Source organism: Maylandia zebra, linkage group LG3, assembly GCF_041146795.1.
Source record: "Maylandia zebra isolate NMK-2024a linkage group LG3, Mzebra_GT3a, whole genome shotgun sequence".
Taxonomy (NCBI): domain Eukaryota; kingdom Metazoa; phylum Chordata; class Actinopteri; order Cichliformes; family Cichlidae; genus Maylandia; species Maylandia zebra.
Window position 1 is genome coordinate 51,367,696 of NC_135169.1, and position 13,355 is coordinate 51,381,050.

General features: G+C 57.0%; 9 non-coding genes across 9 annotated transcripts; all 9 read left to right on the forward strand.

Annotated features, from left to right (window-relative positions):
• The first annotated feature begins 1,007 nt into the window (after positions 1 to 1,007).
• Positions 1,008 to 1,126, forward strand: LOC112434496 (5S ribosomal RNA). Its single transcript, XR_003024102.2, has one exon. It is a non-coding gene; the product is annotated as a 5S ribosomal RNA (ribosomal RNA).
• Positions 1,127 to 2,973: 1,847 nt separating this feature from the next.
• Positions 2,974 to 3,092, forward strand: LOC112434494 (5S ribosomal RNA). Its single transcript, XR_003024100.2, has one exon. It is a non-coding gene; the product is annotated as a 5S ribosomal RNA (ribosomal RNA).
• A 1,135-nt stretch (positions 3,093 to 4,227) lies between these two features.
• On the forward strand, positions 4,228 to 4,346 carry LOC112434491 (5S ribosomal RNA). Its single transcript, XR_003024097.2, has one exon. It is a non-coding gene; the product is annotated as a 5S ribosomal RNA (ribosomal RNA).
• Positions 4,347 to 6,191: 1,845 nt separating this feature from the next.
• LOC112434495 (5S ribosomal RNA) lies at positions 6,192 to 6,310 on the forward strand. Its single transcript, XR_003024101.2, has one exon. It is a non-coding gene; the product is annotated as a 5S ribosomal RNA (ribosomal RNA).
• Positions 6,311 to 7,246: 936 nt separating this feature from the next.
• LOC112434500 (5S ribosomal RNA) lies at positions 7,247 to 7,365 on the forward strand. Its single transcript, XR_003024105.2, has one exon. It is a non-coding gene; the product is annotated as a 5S ribosomal RNA (ribosomal RNA).
• Positions 7,366 to 8,345: 980 nt separating this feature from the next.
• On the forward strand, positions 8,346 to 8,464 carry LOC112434493 (5S ribosomal RNA). Its single transcript, XR_003024099.2, has one exon. It is a non-coding gene; the product is annotated as a 5S ribosomal RNA (ribosomal RNA).
• A 1,057-nt stretch (positions 8,465 to 9,521) lies between these two features.
• Positions 9,522 to 9,640, forward strand: LOC112434492 (5S ribosomal RNA). Its single transcript, XR_003024098.1, has one exon. It is a non-coding gene; the product is annotated as a 5S ribosomal RNA (ribosomal RNA).
• A 1,728-nt stretch (positions 9,641 to 11,368) lies between these two features.
• On the forward strand, positions 11,369 to 11,487 carry LOC112434497 (5S ribosomal RNA). The gene has a single exon (XR_013097445.1). It is a non-coding gene; the product is annotated as a 5S ribosomal RNA (ribosomal RNA).
• Positions 11,488 to 12,346: 859 nt separating this feature from the next.
• Positions 12,347 to 12,465, forward strand: LOC112434498 (5S ribosomal RNA). The gene has a single exon (XR_003024103.1). It is a non-coding gene; the product is annotated as a 5S ribosomal RNA (ribosomal RNA).
• The last annotated feature ends 890 nt before the right edge of the window (positions 12,466 to 13,355 follow it).

The following is a 13,355-nucleotide window of genomic DNA, read 5'->3' on the forward strand; positions in this document are numbered from 1 at the left end:
CTGGCTGAGGCCACTTACACCACACCAGGGCATTAGTTGCTATTGAGGCCAATTACACCACACCAGGGTCTGTGACTCTTGCTCAGGCCACTTACACCACACCAGGGCCTGTGGCACTGGCTGAGGCCACTTACACCACACCAGGGCCTGTGGCTGCTGGCTGAGGCCACTTACACCACACCAGGGCCTGTGGCTGCTGGCTGAGGTCACTTACACCACACCAGGGCCTGTGGCTGCTGGCTGAGGGCACTTACACCACACCAGTGCCTGTGGCTTCTGGCTGAGGCCACTTACACCACACCAGGGCCTGTGGCAGCTGGCTCAGGCCACTTACACCACACCAGGGCCTGTGGCTGCTGGCTGAGGCCACTTACACCACACCAGGGCCTGTGGCTGCTGGCTGAGGCCACTTACACCACACCAGTGCCTGTGGCTGCTGGCTGAGGCCACTTACACCACACCAGGGCATTAGTTGCTATTGAGGCCCCTTACACCACACCAGGGCCTGTGGCACTGGCTGAGGCCACTTACACCACACCAGGGCCTGTGGCTGCTGGCTGAGGCCACTTACACCTCACCAGGGCATTAGTTGCTATTGAGGCCAGTTACACCACACCAGGGTCTGTGGCTCTTGCTCAGGCCACTTACACCACACCAGGGCCTGTGGCACTGGCTGAGGCCACTTACACCACACCAGGGCCTGTGGCTCTGGCTGAGGCCACTTACACCACACCAGGGCCTGTGGCTGCTGGCTGAGGCCATTTACACCACACCAGGGCCTGTGCTGCTAGCTGTGGCCATGTACAACACACCAGGCCCTGTGCTGGTTCCTGAGGCCATCTTCAACAATCCAGGGCCTGTGCTGTTAGATAAATGCTAAACTGAGCCTTTGGGTTAGGGTATTATGCAAACATGCAGGTATGGTTAAAGGATTGTCTTCGTAACTTCAGGTACTTGCCACCTAATCAGTTGAATCCATAAATTGAGACATTGTGCTGGGGCCAGCAGCTTACGGCCATACCACCCTGAGCACGCCCGACCTTGTCTGATCTCGGAAGCTAAGCAGGGCTGGGCTTGGTTAGTACTTGGATGGGAGACTGCCTGGGAATACCTGGTGCTGTAAGCCTTTCATTTTCATGTCATTGAACCGCTTTTGATCCAGAGAAGGGGTGTATTAAAAGACCAAAAGCAGCTGCCCATTAATGAGGGCACATTAACGACATTGCTTTTGGCTGTTTTCCAATGTCTTGTGCTGCTAGCTGATGCCACCTACACCACACCAGGGCCTGAGTGACCGGCTGGGGCCACTTACACCACATCAGGGCCTGTGGCTGCTGGCTGAGGCCACTTACACCACACCAGGGCCTGTGGCTGCTGGCTGAGGCCACTTACACCACACCAGGGCCTGTGGCTGCTGGCTGAGGCCACCTACACCACACCAGGGCCTTAGTTGCTATTGAGGCCACTTACACCACACCAGGGTCTGTGGCTCTTGCTCAGGCCACTTACACCACACCAGGGCCTGTGGCTGCTGGCTGAGGCCACTTACACCACACCAGGGCCTGTGGCTGCTGGCTGAGGCCACCTACACCACACCAGGGCATTAGTTGCTATTGAGGCCAATTACACCACACCAGGGTCTGTGGCTCTTGCTCAGGCCACTTACACCACACCAGGGCCTGTGGCACTGGCTGAGGCCACTTACACCACACCAGGGCCTGTGGCTCTTGCTCAGGCCACTTACACCACACCAGGGCCTGTGGCTGCTGGCTGAGGCCACTTACACCACACCAGGGCCTGTGGCTGCTGGCTGAGGGCACTTACACCACACCAGTGCCTGTGGCTGCTGGCTGAGGCCACTTACACCACACCAGGGCATTAGTTGCTATTGAGGCCACTTACACCACACCAGGGCCTGTGGCTGCTGGCTGAGGTCACTTACACCACACCAGGGCCTGTGGCTGCTGGCTGAGGGCACTTACACCACACCAGTGCCTGTGGCTTCTGGCTGAGGCCACTTACACCACACCAGGGCCTGTGGCTGCTGGCTCAGGCCACTTACACCACACCAGGGCCTGTGGCTGCTGGCTGAGGCCACTTACACCACACCAGGGCCTGTGGCTGCTGGCTGAGGCCACTTACACCACACCAGTGCCTGTGGCTGCTGGCTGAGGCCACTTACACCACACCAGGGCATTAGTTGCTATTGAGGCCCCTTACACCACACCAGGGCCTGTGGCACTGGCTGAGGCCACTTACACCACACCAGGGCCTGTGGCTGCTGGCTGAGGCCACCTACACCACACCAGGGCCTTAGTTGCTATTGAGGCCAATTACACCACACCAGGGTCTGTGGCTCTTGCTCAGGCCACTTACACCACACCAGGGCCTGTGGCACTGGCTGAGGCCACTTACACTACACCAGGGCCTGTGGCTCTGGCTGAGGCCACTTACACCACACCAGGGCCTGTGGCTGCTGGCTGGGGCCACTTACACCACACCAGGGCCTGTGGCTGCTGGCTGAGGCCACTTACACCACACCAGGGCCTGTGGCTGCTGGCTGAGGCCACTTACACCACACCAGGGCCTGTGGCTGCTTGCTGAGGCCACTTACACCACACCAGTGCCTGTGGCTTCTGGCTGAGGCCACTTACACCACACCAGGGCCTGTGGCTCTGGCTCAGGCCACTCACATCACACCAGGCCCTGCGCTTCTGGCCGAGGCCATCTTCACCAAACCAGGCCCTGTGCTGCTAGCTGTGGCCATGTACAACACACCAGGCCCTGTGCTGGTTCCTGAGGCCATCTTCAACAATCCAGGGCCTGTGCTGTTAGATAAATGCTAAACTGAGCCTTTGGGTTAGGGTATTATGCAAACATGCAGGTATGGTTAAAGGATTGTCTTCGTAACTTCAGGTACTTGCCACCTAATCAGTTGAATCCATAAATTGAGACATTGTGCTTGGGCCAGCAGCTTACGGCCATACCACCCTGAGCACGCCCGACCTCGTCTGATCTTGGAAGCTAAGCAGGGCTGGGCTTGGTTAGTACTTGGATGGGAGACTGCCTGGGAATACCTGGTGCTGTAAGCCTTTCATTTTCATGTCATTGAACCGCTTTTGATCCAGAGAAGGGGTGTATTAAAAGACCAAAAGCAGCTGCCCATTAATGAGGGCACATTAACGACATTGCTTTTGGCTGTTTTCCAATGTCTTGTGCTGCTAGCTGATGCCACCTACACCACACCAGGGCCTGAGTGACCGGCTGGGGCCACTTACACCACATCAGGGCCTGTGGCTGCTGGCTGAGGCCACTTACACCACACCAGGGCCTGTGGCTGCTGGCTGAGGCCACTTACACCACACCAGGGCCTGTGGCTGCTGGCTGAGGCCACCTACACCACACCAGGGCCTTAGTTGCTATTGAGGCCAATTACACCACACCAGGGTCTGTGGCTCTTGCTCAGGCCACTTACACCACACCAGGGCCTGTGGCTGCTGGCTGAGGCCACTTACACCACACCAGGGCATTAGTTGCTATTGAGGCCACTTACACCACACCAGGGCCTGTGGCTGCTGGCTGAGGCCACCTACACCACACCAGGGCATTAGTTGCTATTGAGGCCAATTACACCACACCAGGGTCTTTGGCTCTTGCTCAGGCCACTTACACCACACCAGGGCCTGTGGCACTGGCTGAGGCCACTTACACCACACCAGGGCCTGTGGCTCTGGCTGAGGCCACTTACACCACACCAGGGCCTGTGGCTGCTGGCTGAGGCCACTTACACCACACCAGGGCCTGTGGCTGCTGGCTGAGGCCACTTACACCACACCAGGGCCTGTGGCTGCTGGCTGAGGCCACTTACACCACACCAGTGCCTGTGGCTTCTGGCTGAGGCCACTTACACCACACCAGGGCCTGTGGCTCTTGCTCAGGCCACTCACATCACACCAGGCCCTGCGCTTCTGGCCGAGGCCATCTTCACCAAACCAGGCCCTGTGCTGCTAGCTGTGGCCATGTACAACACACCAGGCCCTGTGCTGGTTCCTGAGGCCATCTTCAACAATCCAGGGCCTGTGCTGTTAGACAAATGCTAAACTGAGCCTTTGGGTTAGGGTATTATGCAAACATGCAGGTATGGTTAAAGGATTGTCTTCGTAACTTCAGGTACTTGCCACCTAATCAGTTGAATCCATAAATTGAGACATTGTGCTGGGGCCAGCAGCTTACGGCCATACCACCCTGAGCACGCCCGACCTCGTCTGATCTCGGAAGCTAAGCAGGGCTGGGCTTGGTTAGTACTTGGATGGGAGACTACCTGGGAATACCTGGTGCTGTAAGCCTTTCATTTTCATGTCATAGAACAGCTTTTGATCCAGAGAAGGGGTGTATTAAAAGACCAAAAGCAGCTGCCCATTAATGAGGGCACATTAATGACATTGCTTTTGGCTGTTTTCCAATGTCTTGTGCTGCTAGCTGATGCCACCTACACCACACCAGGGCCTGAGTGACCGGCTGGGGCCACTTACACCACATCAGGGCCTGTGGCTGCTGGCTGAGGCCACTTACACCACACCAGGGCATTAGTTGCTATTGAGGCCAATTACACCACACCAGGGTCTGTGGCTCTTAATCAGGCCACTTACACCACACCATGGCCTGTGGCACTGGCTGAGGCCACTTACACCACACCAGGGCCTGTGGCTGTTGGCTGAGGCCACCTACACCACACCAGGGCATTAGTTGCTATTGAGGCCAATTACACCACACCAGGGTCTGTGACTCTTGCTCAGGCCACTTACACCACACCAGGGCCTGTGGCACTGGCTGAGGCCACTTACACCACACCAGGGCCTGTGGCTGCTGGCTGAGGCCACTTACACCACACCAGGGCATGTGGCTGCTGGCTGAGGTCACTTACACCACACCAGTGCCTGTGGCTGCTGGCTGAGGGCACTTACACCACACCAGTGCCTGTGGCTGCTGGCTGAGGCCACCTACACCACACCAGGGCATTAGTTGCTATTGAGGCCAATTACACCACACCAGGGTCTGTGACTCTTGCTCAGGCCACTTACACCACACCAGGGCCTGTGGCACTGGCTGAGGCCACTTACACCACACCAGGGCCTGTGGCTGCTGGCTGAGGCCACTTACACCACACCAGGGCCTTTGGCTGCTGGCTGAGGTCACTTACACCACACCAGGGCGTGTGGCTGCTGGCTGAGGGCACTTACACCACACCAGTGCCTGTGGCTTCTGGCTGAGGCCACTTACACCACACCAGGGCCTGTGGCAGCTGGCTCAGGCCACTTACACCACACCAGGGCCTGTGGCTGCTGGCTGAGGCCACTTACACCACACCAGGGCCTGTGGCTGCTGGCTGAGGCCACTTACACCACACCAGTGCCTGTGGCTGCTGGCTGAGGCCACTTACACCACACCAGGGCATTAGTTGCTATTGAGGCCCCTTACACCACACCAGGGCCTGTGGCACTGGCTGAGGCCACTTACACCACACCAGGGCCTGTGGCTGCTGGCTGAGGCCACCTACACCACACCAGGGCATTAGTTGCTATTGAGGCCAATTACACCACACCAGGGTCTGTGGCTCTTGCTCAGGCCACTTACACCACACCAGGGCCTGTGGCACTGGCTGAGGCCACTTACACCACACCATGGCCTGTGGCTCTGGCTGAGGCCACTTACACCACACCAGGGCCTGTGGCTGCTGGCTGAGGCCATTTACACCACACCAGGGCCTGTGGCTGCTGGCTGAGGCCACTTACACCACACCAGGGACTGTGGCTGCTGGCTGAGGCCACTTACACCACACCAGTGCCTGTGGCTTCTGGCTGAGGCCACTTACACCACACCAGGGCCTGTGGCTCTTGCTCAGGCCACTCACATCACACCAGGCCCTGCGCTTCTGGCCGAGGCCATCTTCACCAAACCAGGCCCTGTGCTGCTAGCTGTGGCCATGTACAACACACCAGGCCCTGTGCTGGTTCCTGAGGCCATCTTCAACAATCCAGGGCCTGTGCTGTTAGATAAATGCTAAACTGAGCCTTTGGGTTAGGGTATTATGCAAACATGCAGGTATGGTTAAAGGATTGTCTTCGTAACTTCAGGTACTTGCCACCTAATCAGTTGAATCCATAAATTGAGACATTGTGCTGGGGCCAGCAGCTTACGGCCATACCACCCTGAGCACGCCCGACCTCGTCTGATCTCGGAAGCTAAGCAGGGCTGGGCTTGGTTAGTACTTGGATGGGAGACTGCCTGGGAATACCTGGTGCTGTAAGCCTTTCATTTTCATGTCATTGAACCGCTTTTGATCCAGAGAAGGGGTGTATTAAAAGACCAAAAGCAGCTGCCCATTAATGAGGGCACATTAACGACATTGCTTTTGGCTGTTTTCCAATGTCTTGTGCTGCTAGCTGAGGCCACCTACACCACACCAGGGCCTTAGTTGCTATTGAGGCCAATTACACCACACCAGGGTCTGTGGCTCTTGCTCAGGCCACTTACACCACACCAGGGCCTGTGGCTGCTGGCTGAGGCCACTTACACCACACCAGGGCATTAGTTGCTATTGAGGCCACTTACACCACACCAGGGCCTGTGGCTGCTGGCTGAGGCCACCTACACCACACCAGGGCATTAGTTGCTATTGAGGCCAATTACACCACACCAGGGTCTGTGGCTCTTGCTCAGGCCACTTACACCACACCAGGGCCTGTGGCACTGGCTGAGGCCACTTACACCACACCAGGGCCTGTGGCTCTGGCTGAGGCCACTTACACCACACCAGGGCCTGTGGCTGCTGGCTGAGGCCACTTACACCACACCAGGGCCTGTGGCTGCTGGCTGAGGCCACTTACACCACACCAGTGCCTGTGGCTTCTGGCTGAGGCCACTTACACCACACCAGGGCCTGTGGCTCTTGCTCAGGCCACTCACATCACACCAGGCCCTGCGCTTCTGGCCGAGGCCATCTTCACCAAACCAGGCCCTGTGCTGCTAGCTGTGGCCATGTACAACACACCAGGCCCTGTGCTGGTTCCTGAGGCCATCTTCAACAATCCAGGGCCTGTGCTGTTAGATAAATGCTAAACTGAGCCTTTGGGTTAGGGTATTATGCAAACATGCAGGTATGGTTAAAGGATTGTCTTCGTAACTTCAGGTACTTGCCACCTAATCAGTTGAATCCATAAATTGAGACATTGTGCTGGGGCCAGCAGCTTACGGCCATACCACCCTGAGCATGCCCGACCTCGTCTGATCTCGGAAGCTAAGCAGGGCTGGGCTTGGTTAGTACTTGGATGGGAGACTACCTGGGAATACCTGGTGCTGTAAGCCTTTGATTTTCATGTCATTGAACCGCTTTTGATCCAGAGAAGGGGTGTATTAAAAGACCAAAAGCAGCTGCCCATTAATGAGGGCACATTAACGACATTGCTTTTGGCTGTTTTCCAATGTCTTGTGCTGCTAGCTGATGCCACCTACACCACACCAGGGCCTGAGTGACCGGCTGGGGCCACTTACACCACATCAGGGCCTGTGGCTGCTGGCTGAGGCCACTTACACCACACCAGGGCCTGTGGCTGCTGGCTGATGCCACCTACACCACACCAGGGCCTGAGTGACCGGCTGGGGCCACTTACACCACATCAGGGCCTGTGGCTCTGGCTGAGGCCACTTACACCACACCAGGGCCTGTGGCTGCTGGCTGAGGCCACTTACACCACACCAGGGCATTAGTTGCTATTGAGGCCAATTACACCACACCAGGGTCTGTGGCTCTTGCTCAGGCCACTTACACCACACCAGGGCCTGTGGCACTGGCTGAGGCCACTTACACCACACCAGGGCCTGTGGCTGCTGGCTGAGGCCACTTACACCACACCAGGGCCTGTGGCTGCTGGCTGAGGCCACTTACACCACACCAGGGCCTGTGGCTGCTGGCTGAGGTCACTTACACCACACCAGGGCCTGTGGCTGCTGGCTGAGGGCACTTACACCACACCAGTGCCTGTGGCTTCTGGCTGAGGCCACTTACACCACACCAGGGCCTGCGCTTCTGGCCGAGGCCATCTTCACCAAACCAGGCCCTGTGCTGCTAGCTGTGGCCATGTACAACACACCAGGCCCTGTGCTGGTTGCTGAGGCCATCTTCAACAATCCAGGGCCTGTGCTGTTAGATAAATGCTAAACTGAGCCTTTGGGTTAGGGTATTATGCAAACATGCAGGTATGGTTAAAGGATTGTCTTCGTAACTTCAGGTACTTGCCACCTAATCAGTTGAATCCATAAATTGAGACATTGTGCTGGGGCCAGCAGCTTACGGCCATACCACCCTGAGCACGCCCGACCTCGTCTGATCTCGGAAGCTAAGCAGGGCTGGGCTTGGTTAGTACTTGGATGGGAGACTGCCTGGGAATACCTGGTGCTGTAAGCCTTTCATTTTCATGTCATTGAACCGCTTTTGATCCAGAGAAGGGGTGTATTAAAAGACCAAAAGCAGCTGCCCATTAATGAGGGCACATTAACGACATTGCTTTTGGCTGTTTTCCAATGTCTTGTGCTGCTAGCTGATGCCACCTACACCACACCAGGGCCTGAGTGACCGGCTGGGGCCACTTACACCACATCAGGGCCTGTGGCTGCTGGCTGAGGCCACTTACACCACACCAGGGCCTGTGGCTGCTGGCTGAGGCCACTTACACCACACCAGGGCCTGTGGCTGCTGGCTGAGGCCACCTACACCACACCAGGGCCTTACTTGCTATTGAGGCCAATTACACCACACCAGGGTCTGTGGCTCTTGCTCAGGCCACTTACACCACACCAGGGCCTGTGGCTGCTGGCTGAGGCCACTTACACCACACCAGGGCATTAGTTGCTATTGAGGCCACTTACACCACACCAGGGCCTGTGGCTGCTGGCTGAGGCCACCTACACCACACCAGGGCATTAGTTGCTATTGAGGCCACTTACACCACACCAGGGTCTGTGGCTCTTGCTCAGGCCACTTACACCACACCAGGGCCTGTGGCACTGGCTGAGGCCACTTACACCACACCAGGGCCTGTGGCTCTGGCTGAGGCCACTTACACCACACCAGGGCCTGTGGCTGCTGGCTGAGGCCACTTACACCACACCAGGGCCTGTGGCTGCTGGCTGAGGCCACTTACACCACACCAGGGCCTGTGGCTGCTGGCTGAGGCCACTTACACCACACCAGTGCCTGTGGCTTCTGGCTGAGGCCACTTACACCACACCAGGGCCTGTGGCTCTTGCTCAGGCCACTCACATCACACCAGGCCCTGCGCTTCTGGCCGAGGCCATCTTCAACAATCCAGGGCCTGTGCTGTTAGATAAATGCTAAACTGAGCCTTTGGGTTAGGGTATTATGCAAACATGCAGGTATGGTTAAAGGATTGTCTTCGTAACTTCAGGTACTTGCCACCTAATCAGTTGAATCCATAAATTGAGACATTGTGCTGGGGCCAGCAGCTTACGGCCATACCACCCTGAGCATGCCCGACCTCGTCTGATCTCGGAAGCTAAGCAGGGCTGGGCTTGGTTAGTACTTGGATGGGACACTACCTGGGAATACCTTGTGCTGTAAGCCTTTCATTTTCATGTCATTGAACCGCTTTTGATCCAGAGAAGGGGTGTATTAAAAGACCAAAAGCAGCTGCCCATTAATGAGGGCACATTAACGACATTGATTTTGGCTCTTTTCCAATGTCTTGTGCTGCTAGCTGATGCCACCTACACCACACCAGGGCCTGAGTGACCGGCTGGGGCCACTTACACCACATCAGGGCCTGTGGCTGCTGGCTGAGGTCACTTACACCACACCAGGGCCTGTGGCTGCTGGCTGAGGGCACTTACACCACACCAGTGCCTGTGGCTTCTGGCTGAGGCCACTTACACCACACCAGGGCCTGTGGCTCTTGCTCAGGCCACTTACACCACACCAGGGCCTGTGGCTGCTGGCTGAGGCCACTTACACCACACCAGGGCCTGTGGCTGCTGGCTGAGAACACTTACACCACACCAGTGCCTGTGGCTGCTGGCTGAGGCCACTTACACCACACCAGGGCATTAGTTGCTATTGAGGCCCCTTACACCACACCAGGGCCTGTGGCACTGGCTGAGGCCACTTACACCACACCAGGGCCTGTGGCTGCTGGCTGAGGCCACCTACACCACACCAGGGCATTAGTTGCTATTGAGGCCAATTACACCACACCAGGGTCTGTGACTCTTGCTCAGGCCACTTACACCACACCAGGGCCTGTGGCACTGGCTGAGGCCACTTACACCACACCAGGGCCTGTGGCTGCTGGCTGAGGCCACTTACACCACACCAGGGCCTGTGGCTGATGGCTGAGGTCACTTACACCACACCAGGGCCTGTGGCTGCTGGCTGAGGGCACTTACACCATACCAGTGCCTGTGGCTTCTGGCTGAGGCCACATACACCACACCAGGGCCTGTGGCTGCTGGCTCAGGCCACTTACACCACACCAGGGCCTGTGGCTGCTGGCTGAGGCCACTTACACCACACCAGGGCCTGTGGCTGCTGGCTGAGGCCACTTACACCACACCAGTGCCTGTGGCTGCTGGCTGAGGCCACTTACACCACACCAGGGCATTAGTTGCTATTGAGGCCACTTACACCACATCAGGGCCTTTGGCACTGGCTGAGGCCACTTACACCACACCAGGGCCTGTGGCTGCTGGCTGAGGCCACCTACACCACACCAGGGCATTAGTTGCTATTGAGGCCCCTTACACCACACCAGGGCCTGTGGCACTGGCTGAGGCCACTTACACCACACCAGGGCCTGTGGCTGCTGGCTGAGGCCACCTACACCACACCAGGGCATTAGTTGCTATTGAGGCCAATTACACCACACCAGGGTCTGTGGCTCTTGCTCAGGCCACTTACACCACACCAGGGCCTGTGGCACTGGCTGAGGCCACTTACACTATACCAGGGCCTGTGGCTCTGGCTGAGGCCACTTACACCACACCAGGGCCTGTGGCTGCTGGCTGAGGCCACTTACACCACACCAGGGCCTGTGGCTGCTGGCTGAGGCCATCTTCACCAAACCAGGCCCTGTGCTGCTAGCTGTGGCCATGTACAACACACCAGGCCCTGTGCTGGTTCCTGAGGCCATCTTCAACAATCCAGGGCCTGTGCTGTTAGATAAATGCTAAACTGAGCCTTTGGGTTAGGGTATTATGCAAACATGCAGGTATGGTTAAAGGATTGTCTTCGTAACTTCAGGTACTTGCCACCTAATCAGTTGAATCCATAAATTGAGACATTGTGCTGGGGCCAGCAGCTTACGGCCATACCACCCTGAGCACGCCCGACCTCGTCTGATCTCGGAAGCTAAGCAGGGCTGGGCTTGGTTAGTACTTGGATGGGAGACTGCCTGGGAATACCTGGTACTGTAAGCCTTTGATTTTCATGTCATTGAACCGCTTTTGATCCAGAGAAGGGGTGTATTAAAAGACCAAAAGCAGCTGCCCATTAATGAGGGCACATTAACGACACTGCTTTTGGCTGTTTTCCAATGTCTTGTGCTGCTAGCTGATGCCACCTACACCACACCAGGGCCTGAGTGACCGGCTGGGGCCACTTACACCACATCAGGGCCTGTGGCTCTGGCTGAGGCCACTTACACCACACCAGGGCCTGTGGCTGCTGGCTGAGGCCACATACACAACACCAGGGCCTTAGTTGCTATTGAGGCCAATTACACCACACCAGGGTCTGTGACTCTTGCTCAGGCCACTTACACCACACCAGGGCCTTAGTTGCTATTGAGGCCAATTACACCACACCAGGGCCTGTGGCTGCTGGCTGAGGCCACTTACACCACACCAGGGCCTGTGGCTGCTGGCTGAGGCCACTTACACCACACAAGGGCCTGTGGCTGCTGGCTGAGGCCACCTACACCACACCAGGGCCTGTGGCTTCTGGCTGAGGCCACTTACACCACACCAGGGCCTGTGGCTCTTGCTCAGGCCACTCATATCACACCAGACCCTGTGCTTCTGGCCGAGGCCATCTTCACCAAACCTGGCCCTGTGCTGCTTGCTGTGGCCATGTACAACACACCAGGCCCTGTGCTGGTTCCTGAGGCCATCTTCAACAATCCAGGGCCTGTGCTGTTAGATAAATGCTAAACTGAGCCTTTGGGTTAGGGTATTATGCAAACATGCAGGTATGGTTAAAGGATTGTCTTCGTAACTTCAGGTACTTGCCACCTAATCAGTTGAATCCATAAATTGAGACATTGTGCTGGGGCCAGCAGCTTACGGCCATACCACCCTGAGCACGCCCGACCTCGTCTGATCTCGGAAGCTAAGCAGGGCTGGGCTTGGTTAGTACTTGGATGGGAGACTGCCTGGGAATACCTGGTGCTGTAAGCCTTTCATTTTCATGTCATTGAACCGCTTTTGATCCAGAGAAGGGGTGTATTAAAAGACCAAAAGCAGCTGCCCATTAATGAGGGCACATTAACGACACTGCTTTTGGCTGTTTTCCAATGTCTTGTGCTGCTAGCTGATGCCACCTACACCACACCAGGGCCTGAGTGACCGGCTGGGGCCACTTACACCACATCAGGGCCTGTGGCTCTGGCTGAGGCCACTTACACCACACCAGGGCCTGTGGCTGCTGGCTGAGGCCACATACACAACACCAGGGCCTGTGGCTGCTGGCTGAGGCCACTTACACCACACCAGGGCCTGTGGCTGCTGGCTGAGGCCAATTACACCACACCAGGGTCTGTGACTCTTGCTCAGGCCACTTACACCACACCAGGGCCTGTTGCACTGGCTGAGGCCACTTACACCACACCAGGGCCTGTGGCTGCTGGCTGAGGCCACTTACACCACACCAGGGCCTGTGGCTGCTGGCTGAGGCCACTCACACCACACCAGGGCCTGTGGCTGCTGGCTGAGGGCACTTACACCACACCAGTGCCTGTGGCTTCTGGCTGAGGCCACTTACACCAGACCAGGGCCTGTGGCTCTTGCTCAGGCCACTCACATCACACCAGGCCCTGCGCTTCTGGCCGAGGCCATCTTCACCAAACCAGGCCCTGTGCTGCTAGCTGTGGCCATGTACAACACACCAGGCCCTGTGCTGGTTCCTGAGGCCTTCTTCAACAATCCAGGGCCTGTGCTGTTAGATAAATGCTAAACTGAGCCTTTGGGTTAGGGTATTATGCAAACATGCAGGTATGGTTAAAGGATTGTCTTCGTAACTTCAGGTACTTGCCACCTGAAGGAAATTGCCTTCCCGGGTTTCCTCCATG